The sequence below is a fragment of the Theropithecus gelada genome, chromosome X (genome assembly GCF_003255815.1).
Source record: "Theropithecus gelada isolate Dixy chromosome X, Tgel_1.0, whole genome shotgun sequence".
NCBI lineage: Eukaryota > Metazoa > Chordata > Mammalia > Primates > Cercopithecidae > Theropithecus > Theropithecus gelada.
The window spans coordinates 30,401,626-30,423,897 of record NC_037689.1 but is presented as its reverse complement, the minus strand read 5'-3'; positions in this window follow the sequence as shown (position 1 = coordinate 30,423,897).

The following is a 22,272-nucleotide window of genomic DNA, read 5'->3' as shown; positions in this document are numbered from 1 at the left end:
TTAGGAATCGACCCTGCAGTGGGTGGGGATAGTTTCTCCTGGGTTATAACACCCAGAGGAGGGGCAAGTTGGGAAGAAGATGGTAAATTCAACTGAGCATGTTGGGTTTGAAGGGTCTGTGTCATGTTCACATGAGGTTCCAATGAGCTGTTGGTTCTCCAGGTCTGAAGCACAAGAGACACACATGAAGAAGGCTATTGATGTCCAGAAGCAGCTGGGAGATTCTAAACCAGGGGCCAAGAAACTTTTCCTCCAAAAGGTCTGAAAGAAAATCTTTTAGGGTTTGTGGGCTGTATGGTCTCTGTTGCAGCTACTACTCAGCTCTACTGTGGTGGCCTGAAAGCAGCCACAGAAATATTTCAGTGTGTGGGCGGAGGGTGGTGGTGTGCCAATACAAGTTGACTTACAGAAACAGGCGGTGGTCCAGATCTGGCCAGTGGGTTGTGGATTGCCAATGTCTTTCATAAACCATACATTGAAGACATGGACAGATCTGTGAGGAATATGAGTACTTGCAAACATGCTTCTGAGAGGTCAGAGTATAAGAATCTCCTGGCACCTTGTTTCATATGCAGAGATTTCCAACCCCTACATCTTCTACAGTGCAGGAGAACACACAGACCAGTCTGAATTTAGGGGATGGACAGAGAACATGAGCAGAAAGGAAAATTGGAGAGGGGCCTTCCCGGAAACCAGGTTGAAGGGGTTCAGCTGTATCCAGCACCCTTAAGCTGCCAAGTACGATATGGATGACACCATGCCCACTGGCTATAGTAAGAAGAAAGCTTTGATTAAGTGGTGGGTGAAGAAATAGGCCTACGGTGGGTTATGAAGCACAGGGGAAATGAAGATGGAAAACAGTGACTATAAACAGCTTTTAAATAAGGGGAGAGGAAACATGGTTTTTAATTGGAGTAGGAGAGCCAGGAATTTTTGTTTAACATAGACGAGACACTGCCATATTTAAGTGCTCATGACCAGAAGCGAGTAGAGGCTGGGTGTGGTGGTGCACGCCTGTAATCCCAGTGTTTTGGGAAGCTGAGGCAGGAGGATTGCATGAGGCCAGGAATTCGAGACCAGCCTGGGAAACATACCAAGACCCTGCCTCTGCAATTTTTTTTTTTTTTAATTAGCCAGGTCTCATGGCTCACTCCTACACTCCCAGGTACAGAAGAGGTTGAAGTGGGAGGATTTCTTGAGCCCAGTAGTTTTAGGCTGTGGTGAGTCATGATTGCTCCACTGCCCTGCAGTCTGGGTGACAGAGTGAGACTGTCTCAAATTTTTTTTTTTTTTAAGTCAGTAGAGAGGAGACTTGAGCAATGCAGGAGAGACAGAAGGGATGCTGACAAGGTCACAGTTTGGCTCTTATGGGAAAAAGCATACTTATAAAAAGAGAATAAAAGTAAATTGTGCAGATGCTGGTAAAGTTAGAGGTAAGAAGATAAAGTCATTCCAATTGATGACTTCTATTGTTCCCATAAGCAGGGCTTCTTTTCGTCTGCTGAGGGTAAGTGGGGTGGGTCCTGGGCTGGTGGCCCCAAAGAGAATGAGGAGGTTCTGCTGTAGACAGTGGGAGAATAAAGCAGGATGGAAAGAGGAGGGTTTGCGGGCAGGGCTCTGCTCCCAGACTCAAGTCTAATGCCTCGGATGAGCCTTTTATTAACCTCTCCTGAGTGGTTTTCGCTTTCATTCATTCAGTATAAAAATATGCATGGCGTGCTCATTGTGTGCCTGGCTACCACAAGCTGAGGATGCAAAGACCAACTGAACGCCACCATTGCTCTCAGGGAGATGTGTCATGAAAGAAGAGTGTTGTCACACCTGTAGTAAAAGATAAGCCAGAGCTTTGCCCAGAGAGGCAGGCGAACATGGGGGAGGGAGGATGGAAGTCTTTGACCCTTTGCACGCACACCCTGCACACCCGGCCAGAAGTGGGCAGACATTCCCAGATATACCCTGCTCCTCACGCCCCTCGATGAGTTAGAAGTTGTATCGATCTCAAGAAGCCTAACCCAAACCTTTATGTGTCTTTCTTCTCCTGTGAAGCACCTGGTGTGTTGAATCCCAATAAAGCATCCTCTGTACTTCCCAGTCCAGCCTTTTATCATGGGGCAAATGAGATTAAAGGTGGCAAGAGGATGCTGATTCCAAGGAAAACAAAAACCAATAAAGAAAATCATCTAAGAAAACTGCTGTAAGTCCTCATTGCTGCATGACATTTTCTTATTGGAAATGAATGATCCTGAGTCCATTATGATGACAAAAACAGGAACAAGCAACAGAGAAACTAGAAGCTAAATCTATCCTGCATAGAATCACTTAATTCTCATATCCTCCTGTCAAATAACGTTCAACACTTCTACTCACAACAAGGATATCAAATCAATTACATGAATTGATAGTCCCTTTCCAGGACCATAAGTTTCATGAATAATAGAGATGTATCTTAAATCAAAAGATCATTTTCTGTTCCCCAGACTCACAAGGTAAAACCATTATACATAATGGATCAAATTAATTGAATTATTACCTGTAACATTACCAGAAATGGTTTGCACAGAGTGAGCTATAATCATTGTCAGTGGGATTAATTGCATTGATTCTATGTTCATTTTTGAAAGAAAGCTACACAACATTAATTTTTGAGATAATCAGTAAATGCATAGGGAATCAGAACTATCCACTTGGCTGGTTGTTCCAAACTCTGTCCTAAGCAATTATTCAAATATTCATATACAACAGGTGAAGTTTATGTCCTTCACAGGCTGAAATGTCCTAAAGTCCCATTTCACTGCACAAGCTAGCAATTCCTGGAGCCCATCACACCGGCCGCAGCCAGTAGTTCAGGAATGGTGTATAAATCCAACCAAGTCCTTCACAAATCTCTGCCTCCCATTCAAGAGAATGAGAAAAATGCCTGCATCTTCAGGTTCACGGGGTTGGAAGTATTTGATACTATTTCTCCCAGCCAGTAGGGCAGCTTCAATATTACCTCCTACAAGAGCATTCATCACACACACTAAGTAGCCTTTATTCTGCAATCTCAGCAATTATTTTTGTCCTTGTAATGTGCTTTATTTTTATAACACTTAGTAGAAATTATACTGTTATTAATTTTCTTCTTTATTGACCTGATTCTCCCTCTGCAATGTGACCCTTGTGACATCTGGAAACTTGTTCTGTTTTCTTTCTTTCTTCACTTAACCTTGGCAACTAAAACTGTGTGTGGTTCCTAACAACTTGAGATATTTTTTAAGGAAAGAAGGAATTCCTGAAACAATTCTGTGATGCTTTATTTTCCATACTTCATTATTATAATATTAAAAGTAAAATTACTTTAAGATATGGTATGATAGGTAACAGGTAATATAGATTAAGTCTACCCTCATTAATTGCTGCTTGGAATGTGCAGTGGTACAATCACTTTGGAAAAGTGTTAGTTTCTAACAAAATTTCCATGTGATCCAGAAATCCTACTTGTAGGTACACATTCAAAAGAAAAGAATGTTCACATCTACAAAGAAACTTATGCAAAAAGTTCATGATCACTTTATTTATAATAACCTGAAACTGGAAAAGACCCAAATGTTCATTAATAAGATAATTTATAAACACATTTTGTTCTCTTCATGCAATGAAATACCAGTCAGTCATACGTAAAACAAACTGCAGAGAGATTCAACATGCCTGAATCTCAAAATCATTATATGGAGGACAAGAAGATGGACGCAGGAGTTATGTACTGCACGATTCCATTGATGCAGAATTCAAGAATAGCCAAACGCAGCCATGGTGAGGGATGTCACAGTAGAGGTCAGATAAGGGAAGGGGAGAGGAGCAGGAACTGGGGCAGCAAAATGTTCAATTTGTGGATCTTGATGGTGTTACGTGGCTATTTACAAATGTAAAAAGACATGATGCACTAAACAGTGAAGGTTGCACTTGAGAGCTTGTAAATTCTTCTTTTTATAATATAAAACATGATGGGGGAAAAAAATGGAAGGGTTGGCACATAGGTTCTATCTCCCCATATGCAAAAATCAGCTTAGACCAGATTCTTTTGCCAGCTGAGCTCATCAGAGAGAAATCCCAGTCATGGATGCTTCTTTCTGAAGCCTCCCTCACAGGCAAAACTCAGGGTAGTGATGTTAGAATTATTTCTTTGGGGTCTTCCTAGTCCAGCGGAGCCATTATGCCTTCTGAAGCCTCAGAATGTCATCTGGAAAGTAGAACATATTTTGATGTCATATGCCAAGCGATTTAAATACAGAAACTCTGGTGCTCAGAACATCCCTGAACATGTGTGATCAGCTCTATTTTCTCAATGGTCACACCCCAAGCAAACAGTTGTCCTGGATCACCTAGCAGAAGGAAAAGAATACCTATACCAGATAAAGTCAGAGTTCACCAATAAGGACTAACTGTGCCATGCAACAGTTTGCAGGAAAGACGCTGCCCTGACGATGCAGCCTGAGAGTGGAGTGCCTGTGATAAAGGTGAGTTACTTTACCCTATGGTCTAGGGCACACATGGTCACAAAGCTATTTCTGTGAGGTTTTCTTTGTTCCATTTTGGTAGTAAAATATTTACATCCAAATGGGTCCAATGAAAAGAAACATCTAATAATGGATGCATCCACAGCTCAACCATCTTTATTCTCATGTGGATAGGAGTCTATTTCCTTTATGACTGGTTGTAGCAACATTTAAAAAAAATATTATCATAAAATCATTATAACAGAAAACATGTCATTTATTTAACCTTTTAAGTGTACAATTCAGTGACATGAATGACATTCACACTGTTGTGCAAGCATCACCACTGTTTCTAAAGCTCTTTCATCATCCCAAACAGAAAGCTCTGTACCCATTAAGCAGTAACTCCCATCCCCCACTTGCCCCAGTCCCTGGTAGCCTCTCATCTCCTTTCTGTCTTTGCAAATAGCAACAGTCATTTTTGATGTGGTTTATAGGAGATATCAATTTCTTAGAAGTCAAGGTTCACTTCAATGCCCTTGGTTGAAGATGCCCAAATTAAGGTCTTTTTTTCCCCCACTCTGTCACCATAGACATTTTGACGAATAACTGAATTACTTTGTCATGAAACATTAACATTTCCAGAAGAGGAAATACAGTATTTTCTCATCTTAAGGGGTTGTATTTATTTTCCCAGTACATTGCTCTGTCAATTAATATATGTGTGCATGTGAGTTTGTGTGAGTGTGTGTATGTGAGTGTGTGTGTGTGTGTGTGTGAGAGAGAGAGAGAGAGAGGTATACATGGTATAATGAATTATCGTCTATCAGAGTCTTTGGTATATAAAAATATATTAATAGCAAAATCACTTCTTTGCCAACGTCTAACTTTAAAGATAATTATGGACAATAAGACACCCACCAAGCCATCAGTACTAAGCTATATATAAGCAGTGTTCTCCATTCCAGAGCAAGCCTGCAGCTGGGAGACCTAATTATCCCCATTTGGCACAGCAAGAGAGGCACGCATCACCCTGTTATCTTCAGCTTCTCCTGTCTTAACAAACTGTATGACATCTCAGAGAAGCGGAGATAAGATTCTTTTTAAATATTCACTTCTTGGAAGCCCATAATCCATTTCCAGCATATAAAGGTGCAACAGTTTAACTGTTTGTACCTGAGATGGAGTCCTGCTGTCAGATGCAAAAGCTAAAGGTAATAATCTCATGACAAGGGAGGATGGCTTCATCAAAGCAAATCTTGCTCTGCTTTCAAGATTTCATCCTTTGGACAGTTTGTGTTGCATATTAATAATGTCATTTTGTATTTCCTGTTTTCCTCTAGTATCTGACTATATATACATATTTATATATATATCTGAATATATATTTGAATATATATCTGAATATATATCTGAATATATATATACACACACACATATATATATATATATTTTGAGACAGAGTCTCACTCTGTCTCCCAGGCTGGAGTGCAGTGGTGCAATCTCGGCTCACTGCAGCCTCCGCCTCCCGGGTCCAAGCAATTCTTCTGCCTCAGCCTCCCAAGTAGCTGGGACTACTGGTGCGTGCCACCACGCCCAGCTAATTTTTTATTTTTACTAGAAACGGGGTTTCACCATGTTGGCCAGGCTGGTCTCAAACTCCTCAAGTGCTGGGATTACAGGCATGAGCCACCACACCCAGCCCTGACTCCGTATTTTTATTGCATATTTTGCAATGGTAAAATTGGGCTATGCTGACTTGCCCCAGGGAGCAAGGATATTAATCTATAAAAAGACAGGGAGGAAGAATTGACTTCCCCAACTTCTCAGAAATTTTCTCCCTGTGATTTCTTCCTCTCATTGTTATCACCATCATTTTTATTTTTTTTTTAAATCAACATACGCTTACCACAAGCATTCTTTTGGGTAAAGTAGGCAAGCTGTCGACATCTTCTAATCTGTTCGTTTGAATAGAAAAATGTCTTTCTAATATTCAAAGGCTCTTTTCACACTCTTGTACTCTTGGCTAATTTAAAACTTTATATTATTGCAATTGAATGCGACTAATTATTGAATCAAATCCTAATAATTAACTGAATTTAAGTGTCATTCTTTTTCCTCTCCCACTCTTTTTCCTAATAATGCTTCCGGGGGTCACCTGGAATGGGGAACTTAATTTGCTAGTTTTAATATCTAATCAAAGCAATTGAATGTGAACTTAATTCAGGCCTCTAGAGGGAAGGGTTTATTCATCCTTTGCCAAACAACAGCCATTCCTTTTAAGGAAAAAAGGCATATTCAGTACTTCTTGTCCTTTCTGATGCAGTGTGCAGGGTTACTATTTGTAGAAATAAGTAGAATGTGAGTGTAAGGATATATAATTTCCAAGTAGAAAACTTTAAATTACAGAAGTAAATATGTGGCCGTTTAACGGGTTTTGAAACTGAGTATCTTATGGTGTCTGTACTCTTTATGCTTTCAGAGTATGTGTTGATTTTTAAAGTGCCTTAAAATTTTCAGGAATGCAGCTGTACCATAAAGAGAGGTGTTCTTGGGGAGGAGAGAATTAGTTTTCTTGGGCACTGGATGTTGCCTGTACAGTACTGTTGTCCAATAATGAAGCATTGTTTTGAGCACCAACTCTCAAGTGAAGATGTCTCTTATTAGCACTAACAGTTGGAATTGACCTGGTTTGGGAAAAATAGCTTCCCCTGTAATGAAAATCCTATTTGCCAATTCTGCAAGGAGGGCTAAAAGGGATGGTTAAAGTCATTGTCAAATAGGGTTTGTGAAACAATGAAAATATGACCTTTTTATGAAGGAAAGAGCTTCCCAAAGGGCACCTTCTTTGACAACCTCAGACTTCAGAGCTCAGTGATGTCATAGGTGCCCACATGGATGAGACTTTTCTTTACGCTCTTCCAATAGACTGATAACGATTTTAAGGCCTGATGGGAATTAAAAAGGGGGCACTGGGTGGGACACGTCAGCTTCCTAGGGAACCCCAGAGATGTGGTTCCCTCATCCCAACTGCATATGGTGTAGAAGTTTTCAAGCATCATTAGAGAACCAATTAGGCTGTAATCAGTAGAACAAAATGAGTAGCCACTTCACAAGACCAGAATCCATCTGTACTCACAAATGAAGATTGAGTTGAGATACGCTGTCTGTCATCATTTAAGCTACCCCATAGGCCATTGTGCAAACATGACATAAGTAAATGCTAGTTAAACTCAATACACATTTATTGACCACTGAGCCACTGGACTGGAAGTTTCTTAAAAGCAAGGAATGTGCTTGTTCACCATTACAGCCCAAATATCTTGCATCAGGGTACCATAACTGGTTCATTATGGGGCTGTGGGTTGAGTAAATAACATGTTCTTGTTATATATTGGACACGGAAACGAATGGATGCTAGTCTCAAGGAATTCACACTGTGAGGCATAACCAGCATCATAAACAGCTTAACACCATACCTGTGCTTTATAAATTATAGTTTACAAATTATAAACAGATATAGAGAAGAGAAAGCCATGAATTCTACCTTGGGGCTTGAGGTGGTCCATGATGCCAAATTAGAACTGAGTTTGAAAGGTGGATGTAAGTTCATCAATGAGAGAAGGGAGGAAAGGACGCAGCTTTCCACAGAGCAAATGCATGGAAATCTGAGTGTGAATGGCTTCATCAGGTAACAATGAAGTGTCTGTCATAGCTTAAACCCAAGATTTGAAAATGGGGTGGCTCTACATGAAATGAAATGAAAGGATATGATCTGAGTTTAAATGTTCTTGAGGCTGTGCTTTTAGTTTTATGTAGTGGGAAACCGTTACATACTAAGTGAGAAGAGCCCAGATTTAGCAAGCCAAAGAGAGATTATGGACATAATTCAGGCAAGACACAACTTGTATCTATGTAGAGTAGGGCAATAATTTTGGGGACAAACAAATTGCATGGATAAACATTGTAGAAATAGAATTGAGTGGACCGTGTAACCTATGACTGATGGTGTGAAATAGAGGGAGAGGTTGAAGTTGACAGAAGTTTCTCTCTTAACTCCAGAATATTGTTGCCCCTGTCTTGCCTCTGTATCTATACTATCCCGGACCGCTGAAACTCAGGTTAAGTAAGGAGAATAGCCCAAGGGATTTTGTCAACAACAGTCAATTGTTCATATTTCTGTTCAAAGTTTGCTGAGAAAGTACTGTTTATAATTATGCCAAAGTCTTAGCCCAATGCAATAATGTTCCATGAATGAACAGAACATTTTTTGAAGGAAGTAGAGAAGGAATCTTGCATAAAATGGGGCAATAAAGAGTTCACATTTTGAAATTCCAGAAGTCTTAGATAATTCTTCACAGCCAGGGCATCTTTTCACCTAGAAGATAGATATACTCTTGCTGTAGCTTAGGACATACAATTTATTTAACTCTGAAAAGGAATGAGGTCTCCATTTTCCTAAAAAGCACAGGATTAGATATAGTCTTTGCTAAGAAAGCTAGAAGATGCACAATCAGATGCACTTTGTGGCACACGCTCCGCACAAGGCAGGACCACAAAGGCCATGCTCATAAGATATGTGAAAACTCTAAGAAAATGAAAAACAAAACATTTCACTTGACAAAATCTGGAAAATGATTGATTTATGACAAGATTATGAAGGTATTTCTCATCCTGGAATGGAGGATGGTTGATGTCTTCTAAGGGAGCACATCAGATTTCTTGGAAAAAGAGAGATACATACACAGACACACACACACATACACACACACACACATACGTGTATATATAAAATTTGTGAATGCACCTCCTAAATTGCAGTTTGTTTATTTGTTTTTATTTTGCAATTTTGAATGGCATTAAGTGAGAGCATGCCACCTTTTTGCCCATTTCCATGAGACAGTTCCTTCGTACTTCTTTTTCCTTTGCATGCTTGGGGAAATTGGTATAAATTTCTTTGGTTTAATTAGCACTACAAATTAAAATATGGCTTTGTTCTTTTGCAGCATTAATCATCAGTTTATTTATTTATTTATTTATTTAGAGATGGAGTTTCACTCTTATCGCCCAGGCTAGAGTGCAATGGCACAATCTTGGCTCACTGCAGCCTCCACCTCCCGGGTTCAAGCAATTCTCCTGCCTTAGCCTTCCCAGTAGCTGGGATTACAGGCACCCACCACCACGCCTGGCTAATTTTTGTATTTTTAGTAGAGATAGGGTTTCACCATGTTGGCCAGGCTGGTCTTGAACTCCTGACTTCAGATGATCCGCCAGCCTCAGCATTCCAAAGTGCTGGGATTACAGGTGTGAGTCACCGCTCCCAGTCCAGTTTCATACTTATGATCCTTACCGGTTACCAAAATCCAAGTGCCAGGAACTATTTTCCATGGAGCAAAATATTTGGCTGCATAGTATTAAGAATTTAGAAATTGATTTTTAAATTTTAATAGCCTGTGTAATTTAGCTATGAACAAGCAGCCTTATTATTAGTTATCTTAGTCTAATGAAAAATATACATGTCAAAATATTTTGGAAACAATTAATTACAACGGTATCAGGTTTATCTTGAGCAGATAAAAATCACTGTGTTGATTAAGTACAGTGTAATGTGTGGGTCTTTAAAAACAGCTTCTTAACTAATGCACTTAAAGAGATTAGGACACTTGATAGGACTTCTTTTCAGAAGAATTCTTGAATTTCGGAAAGTGTGAACATGTGCTACCAATAGGGGAGAATAATCATATAACACCATAGCCAAATAAAGTAAATAAAGTGATCTTAAAATACCAATTTATAAGAAGGTGTAAATTTAATTACTTTAGGAAAGCAAACATTCATTTATTACCTAATAAAAATAGGAGACAAATGTCGATGAATTCTTATGAAGCATTGTCTATAAAGCCAGGCTCTTGATCTGAACTGGGGAAGGGTCTCCAGGGGGATTTTGAGCCCTTTAAAATATATGCAAATTTTAACAAACATGTTTTAGAAAAAGTTCCACATCTAGATGAATGTTAAAAACTTTATCTAATGTGTGTTGTCTTTCTGAGTTGCCAGTGCTGAGACCATCTCTGTCTCCCCATCACCCCACCTTGTACCTAGAACGTAGTAGAATTCAATGCATGTGGAGTGAATGGGTAGAATGTCAAAAATTGGAAATGAAGAAGATAGAATCCAAGTTTATAATTGAAGAGAGAGAATTATCTCATTAACTGAAGAAGAAATTTAGCAACAAAATGGTCATTAGGGGCTGGAGAATTTGCAGGCAACCAGGTAAAAATGAAAGCAATAAGATGTTTAAATAATGCAAATGTAACGGTACAATTTGATGAATTCTCACTATGGGTAATGTATGTATGCAACCACTATTGAGATAAGCCCACAGAATATGCCCATCCACACGGGACCCCCACCCCATGCTTACTCCTTGTCACTACCTCCCTCCCTGTAGGTAACCACGAAACTGACTTCTGACACTGTAAGTGACTTGAATCTCTTCTGAATTTTAAATGCGTGGAATCATAGTGTGTTCTTTTTGTGCCTTCTTTCACTTGGTGGTAAATGTTGAGGTTCTTTCATGCACCTGGATGCAGAAGTAGTTCCTTGATTTTCACTGTTGTTGTGGCAGTCGGTTGTTTTCATTATATCACCATTTATTGGCCCATTCTGCTATTGTAAGATATTTGGATTATTGCCCCTTTATTCTCTATTACAAACGGCGCTACTCTGAATATGACTTAAAAACTTTGTTTTGGAAGTGAAATTCACTTCATATGAAAGTATTTATTGTAAAGTGTACAATTTAGTGGCATTTAGTACATTCAAAACTGTTCACCTGTCACCTCTATCCAGGTCCAAAACATTTTCACCACCCCAAAAGGTTCTGAATATCCTTGTGCATGTTTTTGGTTGATGTATGTATGCATTTCTGTTGTGTATGTACTTGGCAATGCAATTGCTGGGTCATAACTATGGGTGTATTTTTAAATAGCTATCATAAAACTGCCATGTAGCTTAGATATTTTATAGGATAACACCTTTTGAGTTTAAAAATAATATTTATTCATTTTAGCCAATTTGGAAAGCACATAAAAACATAAGGTAGAAAATCATAAAGAATAAAAATTGCCTGTAATGCTCACATTCAGAGATAGCCACTATTAAGGTTTCAGGATATTCTAGCCAATTTTTTACATATACATTTTACTCACTGCATCTAAACCATTTTGTCTTTACTTAATAATGAATTTTGTTTTATAGCTTTTCCTTTAGAAAATATTTTAATGGTTCAGTAGTTATTCCATTATACATATCTAACATGGTTTATCTTCCTCTTTTTAGACATTTTCTACTGTTTTAGATATCAATGATGTGAATTAATGTGCGTCTATCTTTGTAGTATATACCTTTGATTGTTTTCTTAGAATTACTTCATAAAGGTGGAATAGCTGGGACTAAGGGTAGCATCAGTCTTAAGGTTTTTGGCATATATTTCCACATTGCCCCTAGAAGGAGATATGAGTTTATGTCTCATATTAAAAGTGCATGAAATGTAATGAATCTGTATTTCACCGAACCCCGACTCATGCAGTTGGTCTAGAAAAAGTTCCCTGTCAAGTCGGCTAGCATAGGTTATACTGGGAATTACATGTATTCTAAAATACACCAGCCACATTCTCTATACAGAAATACATAATTTTCTAGTAGTAGAGATGAAAAATAGAAACTTTAAACAATATTAGAATGATCTGAAGGAAATATCATGCTAAGTTACAGGCATTGTAAATACTTATCAGCTTAGTAGTAAATGGAATGTTCTAAAATTGTCCCCGATGACCCCATTCTCATCTAAAGCACTTACTAGTAATTTACTATTGATACAAATATTGATGCTGTTCTTACACCTTTCTAGGTACTATTTTAAAAATACAACACACCATCCCTTCACTCAAAGAATGTGCAATTTAGTAGGAAAATCTTATTTTAAGTCCATAAAAGGGTTAAACAACATTATAGGAAATAAGCATTCATGACAAGAGTAAAAGCGTTTTTACAAGGGATTTGATAACAGTAATCCCATGAGTTCCAAAGATACATGACTGCTGTGACAAAGGAGATAGAATTTGAACAGATTTGAAGGGAGGGAAAGGATTGAATTGCTGAAAGTGGGAGAGGTATTCTAGGAGTTTTGAAAAGCATGAACAAAATCTCAAAGGAGAAAAACTCAAGACGTTCTAGAAAAGTGCAATTGAACCAAGGTTTCCTTGGATCCAAGGATTGACTTATTTTAAAATGTAAATTCTGGGACTAGCTGAGTGGATTAAGAAGAGATGGAACATATTGGAGCTATGTGGTTAGGAGCACTTAGCTCACTGTACATTAGTTTATGATACTGCTCTTCTCCTGTGGGCCGAGATCTCAGGCAATTGGGAGAAGGATAATTTAAAGGAAAAGAGTGGTGGGATGCATCGGGAAGGAGGCTTTTGAAGTATAATGTGTGGTTTGGTGATTGCAAGGCTAGATGATTACAATGGACATAAATATCACCCTCCAGGAAATCAAGGGTGCAGGGTTGGGAATAATAATAACAATGCTGAGACAAAAGTATGCAGGTATCTTTTACCTGTTTAATGATTTGGCCTCTTGCTTGTCATGGTCATCATGATTGCTCCTGAAATGGGTAAATGTTTCCTGGTGAAGAGAATAGAAAGATACTGTGCCAAATGCAAATTTGTCTTGCAAATTTGCATGTGCACATCTGTTAAGGAAATTATGGTACAGCATCAAATACATTTGCTTGTGTACAGCAGCCAAGAGAATGATGGAAATGCACCAAAGAACAGGCACCAGAGAGTTCAAAATGCTACTTCTCCCCCTATCTACCCGTATGCCTCCCAAAAAAACTTTGTCATCTTTGGAAGTTATTTGGGTACCAGCCATTTACACTGAAAATGAGTATGAGTATTTTTTCTGAAAAACACACATTTATCCTGACTTTTTTGTTTGGATTTTTCTGCAAGACAACCTGATAGTCAATAGTGGACCTTTATTTGTTTTAGAAGAATCATACTAATAAGTGAAGAATGAATATTTGAAAAAGAAAATTGTACTTGGGTACTTGCCATGTTATTTTATGGTGTCATTGATATATTGATGATTATATATTATGGCATCATGATATATTTATTTAGATCAAGGCAATGATAATCAAAGTCTGCTAAAATCTTTAGGTGATAGGTTGATGAAGAACTTTGAAATAGTTCCATCAGGGTGACCCCTGCAAAACCACAGGTCTTCTTGGTAATTATTAATCTTCTTCCTGTTGGGTTACAATGAGAAGTATCTAGCACCACCAGTAAGTATGAATGCCAAAACAAATTGTCCTGGTATCTAATCAAGTTTCTAGGGGTAATTGGGAATATATAGACAATTTATTCCATAAAAAAGTATGTAAAACATCACCACAAAAATATAACCTGCAAAATTTAAAATGTGGAACATTTTTATAGAAAAAATGACTCAGATTCTTACAGAAATAAATGGCACAGAAAGAAAAAAGCAGGGGGAACTGCTATCGAAGAAAATAAATTTAGGTGATATTTTCACCAAATGAATTTTGATTAAAACAAATTAATTGTAAAAACTGTATTTTTTTGCTGAAAGTCAAGAAAAAATGAACATGATTGGCATTAGGTGATGTTAAGGAACAACTGTTAATTTTGTTTGATGTGATATTGGTATTGTGTTTTTTAATCTCTTATTAATTATAGACAGTGAAAAAAATTAAAGATGAATAATGATATGGGTGGCTGCCATCCCAGAACCAAGGGATTCCTGAGATGTGGGAGTTTCAGTGGTAAGATCAGAATAGTCCTGGACAAATTGGGACAGTGGATCACTTGATTTCTGAGGTTTGTTTTAAAATACTCCACTAGGCCTGGGCGCAGTGGCTCATACCTGTAGTCCCAGCACTTTGGGAGGCTGAGGCAGGCAGATCACCTGAGGTCAGGAGTTCGAGACCAGCCTGGCCCACATGGTGAAACCCTGTCTCTACTAAAAATCCAAAAATTAGCTAAGCATGGTGCTGCATGCTTGTATTCCCAGCTACTCGGGAGGCTGAAGTGGGAGAATAGCTTGAACCCGAGAAGCAGAGGTTGCAGGAAACAGAGATTGTGCCACTGCACGCCAGCCTGGGCGACAGAGCAAGACTCTGTCTCAAAAATAAAATAAAATAAAATAAAATAAAATAAAATAAAATACTCCACTAAAGGAAAACTAGATGAATAGAACATATTAAAAATGTTGATGTTGAATGCACTGGGCAGAGAACCAGGAGGTTTGTTACCCTGTCCTTTCTATGTGGAGCTAGGTTTGAGAATTTCCATAGCAATACGGTTTCTTTAAAAAATAAATTTCCACTTTTAATAATGGCTTGCACTTGTTTCTGAATTCTAAGAGCATGTTTTCTCCATTTTATCATCCTCTGGTGATGAAGGGAAGAGTGGGAATCAAATGTGAGTCAAAATAAGAAGGAATCTCCAGTAATTTTTGGGAATGATGCAGACCGCAGTTTGTTATGGTGAGAACTTCTCACAAAGATGCATGAAAGTGAAGAAACGTCCTTCTAGTTGCAGTGTATGTATTCAAACCCACTGGAGACATGATGCCAGTAATTTATTTAAAGGCTAGACAATGGCAAACTCAAGAAAGAACTTATTTACAGAGAACATTATTTGAATCTGAGATTTGGTATAGGCTCATGTTGGAATTACATGGCCGATACGCTTATACAGCATCTTTCCCCAAGCAATACTATCAACAGCAAATTAATTCTGTGCTGCTAAACCTGAAGTAGGCAGCAAACAGACATTTTCTGAGACACTGAACTGGAACTTTCCAGTTCAAATGGCAGTTTAATGGCACAATCCGGAAGGGAAACAGAGACCCCTGTCACGTAATCTAATATTTGGCAAGGTTTAGACAAATGTTTGGGCAACTTTCAGGTCAATGTTTGACAAGTGTTTAGATGATTCATTCTAAAGGAGGCTGTCAAATGCCAGGTTGCCGGTATCATGCTAACAAAGTCAAATAAAATGGTGTCAGGAGATTACAGTCCGCCCCAAATATTTTTACTCTCTTATTGTATATACATTGACACTGTATTGATTTCGATAAATCCTTTAAGACATACTTAAATAGAGAATGGGAAGCGTCCAGGGGAAAATAACAAAGGTACCTGAAAGCTACAGAAATAAAATAGGAAGGTGGGTAAGTCTAGAGGAGACATCCATTGCCCACAGCCCAGGGCCAGAGCTTCCTTGCGGGTCAGTACATGATGCGTTGTCCAGAATTAGGGTCTCAGAGAGGCCGTCGGTTCTCTGCTCAGTCCTGAAAGCAGTTCCTGAAGTTCTCAAAGCAGAAGCAGAAAGGACTGGCTGGGCCCTCTGATCTCTGCAGAACAATCTCAGAACTCAGTCATTATAGACTGTGTGTACTCATGAGCGTGTGCTCTACATGTGCTCATCCAAAAATCCACACACTAACTAGGACACCAAAACTATCTCAGGGCAGGAAACTACAAAACATCACCTAAGAACCGAGTAGCAGCAGAGGAGAGTGATGTGGGCTTTTTATCTGAAGCTCCCAACACTGCCATGGGTGAGGAAGTGCTGGGATTCTGGGTCATTGATTGGAAGCAGCCAGCTTGGCTTTATTTGACTGACTCTAGGCTCCTTGAGAGTCTGATAAAAGGGATAAAATATGACCCTTTGTCTAGGATGGCATTTGGGTGAGTACAGTTGAGATTTGCCTTGTGGGAGCTCAGCAGACAAGTCTGCATTTAGTGGAACATACCATGTGTTCCAAAGGCTGGAGGAGTGGGCTCTCCTGCTGAAGGTCGGTTTTGGGGTTTGAATATCTGCAGTGCCATCACCAGGGCAGTCTGGGACATACATGATCTTTGGAGTGTCAGGAATTGGGAAGAAACTTACATGAAGGGAACACTTAATCTGAGATCCTGATGACGATGATAATGGTGATGGTGATGATGATGGTGATAATGATGGTAATGATGGGATAATGACAATGATGATGATGATGACAATGATGATGATGATGATGGTGATGACCATGATGATGGTGATGGTGATAATGGTGATGACAAAGACTAGAAGAAATCAGCGCCTGTAAATTCCATGCCAATACTCCATTCTGAAAACCCCAAATAAACAGGGAACTCAAAGCCTAAACAACCCATCTGTCCAAATGAATTGAGAATGTGCTCCAGGGACAGTGAAAGGATGCAGGTTGGAAGCCTAAGTAGTAAGGAGAAGCCCAGAAGAGGAGAGTGAATGTATTGGATTATGGCCTCATGGTTTCAGGGCCACTGACCGCTGCAGTGGGCTGTGCCTTCTACAAAACTTCTCTGCTCAGCTGATGTTTGTGTTTCTTCTAACAAGGAAAGATTTGTCCACGGTAGCCTGGAGTATTACTGAGTACATGGGCCAAGGGAAGAGACAGACCTTTGCTGAAACCCCCAGAATCTACACTTTATTTGCTCTGGGACCTAAGTCACAAAACTTCCTAGTCAAATCCTCTGTTTTTGGATTGTCAGATAAGCACAATGGAATAAAATGCATATGAAACTAATCTTCATGAGACTAGTAGTCGGTACAAAATTGGCAAAAAGATAAGGCGTAATTGGCTTGATATTCCATCTGACGGAGCAGCAAAGCATAGGAAGAGGGGTCTTGGGAGCTAGAATGTTCCTAATTTCCTTAGGGTTGGCCTTCTTCTTGAATGATTCATACACCACATCCTCATTTTAAGATAATTTTAATTAACAAACAATAATAACTAATCAATGATTTTTTTAATAAGCACCTACTATGCTTCATATGTGCAAGATTAGGCAATTTCATGCTGGCTTCCTCTTTTACTACTGAGAACCAGGTGGGTGAAACTATACCTTTTCTTAGAAAAGAAACAATTGAATGAGGCACTGAGGGTTTTTTTTAAAGAGCCTATGAAGTTTCTACAACTTCAAAGTAACAGATCTCCCTGGCTTCACAGATACAAACTTTTCAGATTAATTCTGAAAAATTAACTAATTGTATTTTTGCAACGAATTATGGAGTATATATGAAAAGAAAATTTGTTTTCCTTTCATAAACGTGTATGTGCATTTTTCATGTAATATGTATATGACTACATCTCCTTATCTATATATTAGTCATTCATGTAGGCTCAGGTAAAGCTACATAGTTTGTTATTTAAATAAAGAAAGCCTTTAAATTGAGCCATAATTTGCTGATATTATATGCTAGTTTGGCAATTTTGCTAATTTTTTGCTTATTTTTTTCTTTTCATTGTTTGTCCGTATTTATACGGGTTACCTACCTATGTGTTGCGGCTTCAGTAAATAAAAAAAAATAATAATTGTGAACTGTTTTTTAAGTGAACTATATGGGAAAAATGAGTCACATATCTCAAGTGTAAAGAGAAATTTCTGATGTAAATATCTTTGCCTATTGTCGATACTGATTTTAAAGTCACCCTGCCCAATATTGGTCACTATAGAAACACTGTTTTTTGTCTACTTGTATATAGATATATGTATGTCTGTGTGTATATATATATACACACACACACATATATACACACACACAAATATATATGTATATGTATGTATGTGTGTGTGTGTGTGTGTGTGTGTGTGTGTGTGATCTAGAACATGGAAATACTGCCATCTGGTGTTATATATCTTAAACATTATTCAACTGCCCTTGAGAAAATTTGAAATAAATCTTCAGATTTCTAGCCCTTGGGTTTTACTAAGTAGGGAAAGCTCTTAGTCTCAGATAAATGCGTTCTTTTGTTTCTCAAAGGAAGAGGATTCTAAATGCCGTATATGTTACATTGAATTAGTGAATATTTGAATTAAGAATCCAGCAAAGCAGTTACAGGATCATTTCTCTTCATACAAAAGGATCCTTCTTTAAGTCTGACAATGCAAAAATTTTTTGCTTTGATCTCATTGCATGAAAATGTTATTTAGTTAACCCAATAATTTTGAAATTATTATTTAAAAGCCTTTAATATCAAGAATGACTATTTGGATTTGTAAAGTTGGTGCTCAAAATGCTTTTAGGCTACAAGAGACAGAAAGGGGCTTATGCCCTTCAAAACGGAAGGGATTTATCACCCACGTGTCTGCAGGCCCCTATGGCTAAAGGGGGAACCTGAATTGCCTGACAGTCCATTTTGAGGGAATTGGATCAACCCTGTACAACCATCATTAGGGCAGTCTGGCACATGCACGATCTTTGGAGTTAGTGTCAGAAATTGAGAAGAAACTTACAAGGGAGGAAACACTTAATCTGAGATCCTGATGATGATGATGATGATGATAATGATGATGATGGTGATGATGATGATAATGATGACAATGATGATGGTGATGACAAGGACTAGAAGAAATCAGTGCCTGTAAATTCCATGCCAATACTCCATTCTGAACACCCCAAATAAATAGGGAACTCAAAGCCTAAGCAACCCATCTGTCCAAATGTTTGAAAATATGCTCCAGGGACAGTGAAAAGATGCATGTTTGAAGCCTGAGTAGGATGGAGAAGCCCAGAAGAGGAGTGGGAGTGTATTGGATTATGGTCGCTTTTTTTCAGGGCCCCTGACTGCTGGGGTGGGCTGTGCCTTCTACAAAACTTTTCTGCTCAGCTGGTGTTTGTGTTTCTTCTAACAAGGAAAGATTTGTCCACAATAGCCTGGAGTATTACAGAGTGGTGGGCCAAGGGAAGAGACAGACCTTTGCTGAAACCCCCAGAATCTACACTTTATTTGCTCTGGGACCTAAGTCACAAAGCTTCCTAGTCAAATCCTCTGTTTTTGGACTGTCAGATGAGCACAGTGGAATAAAATACATGTTTGCTTTGTACACTAAATGGGATACAACAGGCATCAATATATATGTGTGTTAAAAGAATACTTTCTTTTTCTTTTATTTAAGTTAATAGTAATGTATAAAACCTAATCTTGATGAGAGTAACAGTGGGTACAAGATTGGCAAAAAAAAAAAAAACAAAAACAAACAAAAAAAACACGGTGTAATTGGCTTGATATTCCATTTGTCAGAGCAGCAAAGCATAGGAAGAGGGGTCTTGGGAGCTAGAAAGTTCCTAATTTCCTTAGGGTTGGCCTTCTTCTTGAACGATTTATACACCACATCCTCATTTTAAAGATAATCCTAATTAACAAGCAATAATAACTAATCGATGAATATTGTTTTAATAAACACCTGTTATGCTTAATATGCGCTAAATTAGGCAATTTCATGCTGGTTTCCTCTTTTACTACTGTGAACCAGGTGGGTGAATAATTCCTTTTCTTAGAAAGGAAGCAATTGAATAAGACATTGAGGTTTTTTATTTTTTAAGAGCCTGTGAAGTTTATGCAACTTCAAAGTAACAGATCTCATTGGCTTCACAGATACATACTTTTTCAGGTTAATTCTGAAAAGTTAACTAATTGCATTTTTGCAACCAATTATAGAATATACATGAAAAGAAAATTTGTTTTCCTCTCTTTAACATGTATGTACATTTTTTGTGTAATATGTGTATGACTACATCTCCTTATCTACATATTAGTCATTCATGTAGGTATATTAGGCTCAGATAAAGCTACATAGTTTGTTATTTAAATAAAGAAAGCCTTTAAATTGAGCCATAATTTGCTGATATTATATGCTAGTTTGGCAATTTTGCTAATTTTTTGCTTATTTTTTTCTTTTCATTGTTTGTCCGTATTTATATGGGTTACCTACCTATGTGTTGCGGCTTCAGTAAATAAAAAAATAATAATAATTGTGAACTGTTTTTTAAGTGAACTATATGGGAAAAATGAGTCACATATCTCAAGTGTAAAGAGAAATTTCTGATGTAAATATCTGTGCCTATTGTCGATACTGATTTTAAAGTCTCCCTGCCCAACATTGGTCGCTATGGAAACACTGTTTTTTGTCTACTTGTATATAGATATATGTATGTCTGTGTGTGTGTGTGTGTGTGTGTGTATAGAGAGAGAGAGAGAGATACACACGATCTAGAACATGGAAATACTGCCATCTGGTGTTGTATATCTTATACATTATTCAACTGCCCTTCAGAAAATTTGAAATAAATCTTCAGATTTCTAGCCCTTGGGTTTTGTTAAGTAGGGAAATCTCTTAGTCTCAGATAAATGCCCTCTTTTCTTTCTCAAAGGAAGAGAATTATAAACTGTATATGTTAAATTCACTTAATGAATATTTAAATTAAGAATCCGACAAAGCAGTTATAGGATAATTTCTCTTCATACAAAAGGATCCTTCTTTAAGTCTGACAATGCAAAAGTTTTTTTGCTTTGATCTCATTGCATGAAAATGTTATTTAGTTAACCCAGTAATTTTGAAATTATTGTTTAAAAGCTTTTATATCATGAATAACTATTTGGATTTGTAAAGTTGATGTTCAAAATGCTTTTAGGCTACAAGAGACAGAAAGGGGCTTACGCTCTTCAAAAGGGAAGGGATTTATCACCCACGTGTCCGCAGGCCCCTATGGCTAAAGGGGGAACCTGAACTTCCTGAGAGTTCGATTTTAGGGAACTGGATCAGCTCTGTACAACAGTGGTATTCAAACATTTTTACTTGAATACTCTCTAAAAGAATCTTGCCAATCTGTGCATCTCCTGGCACATTTTTGTTACATCTACAGTTTTACATCATAATTTTAACTAGATGGAAAGAATGAAATTTCTAGCATATTGTAAATATAAATATTTAAAGGCAGAGCTGCAACGTCATGCTTTTAAACCTTTCCAATGTAAGCTAATTATCACAGCAGTTTGATACCTGTTATAGTTAATTAAACTCCCTAAAAATGCTCTTCTTTATCAGGGGAAAATTTCCAATCGTTTGTTTTATTCCTTGAAGTTTAATTTCTATTCCGCTCTCCTCAGACAATTTTATCTTCAAGCCATATTATTTGATGTTTGAAAATATTTTATTGATAACTTATTTTACTTACCTAAAACAAAACTGCATCATATTGTAAATATTTACTTTACAAAAATTCTTGCAACCACAAGACTCTAAGAGTTTGAAAGCTTTCTTGTAGCTTGTGTTATTAATACATTTACTATTATAACATCGTTAATCAAAACAACATAAAGACACAACATTTAAAATATAATCATACATGATTAAAACATAAACACTGATCATTGTTCAATAAAATGTATTGACATGAATCTCTTAATGGGATCAGTGGAGGTTTCCTCCATTTTTCTGTTTTTATTTATTTACGTATTCACATATAATGGTTTCTTAACTTTGGCACTATTGGCATTGGGGGCTGGATAATACCTGGGGGGAGGGAGGACTGTCCTGTTTATTCATTGTAGGATGTTTTGCTGCATTCCTGGCTTCTACCACTAGATATCCGTGGTATATTCCTAGCTGTGGTGACGAAAAGTACCTCCACACTTTGCCAAATATTCCCTGGGAAACAATCCCCCTCCTCATGAGAACAACCATTGACCATTCCTTCAATTTTGAGAACACAAAGATTTGGAAACACTGAATTTCAAAGGGATTCATTACTCATTACTCGGGAGACTGAGGTGGGAGAATTGGCTGAGCGTGGGAGGTCGAGGCTGCAGTGAGCTCGAGGCTGCAGTGAGCTATGACAGCACCACTACACTCCAACCTGGATGATAGAGTGACAAAACAAAAACAAAAACA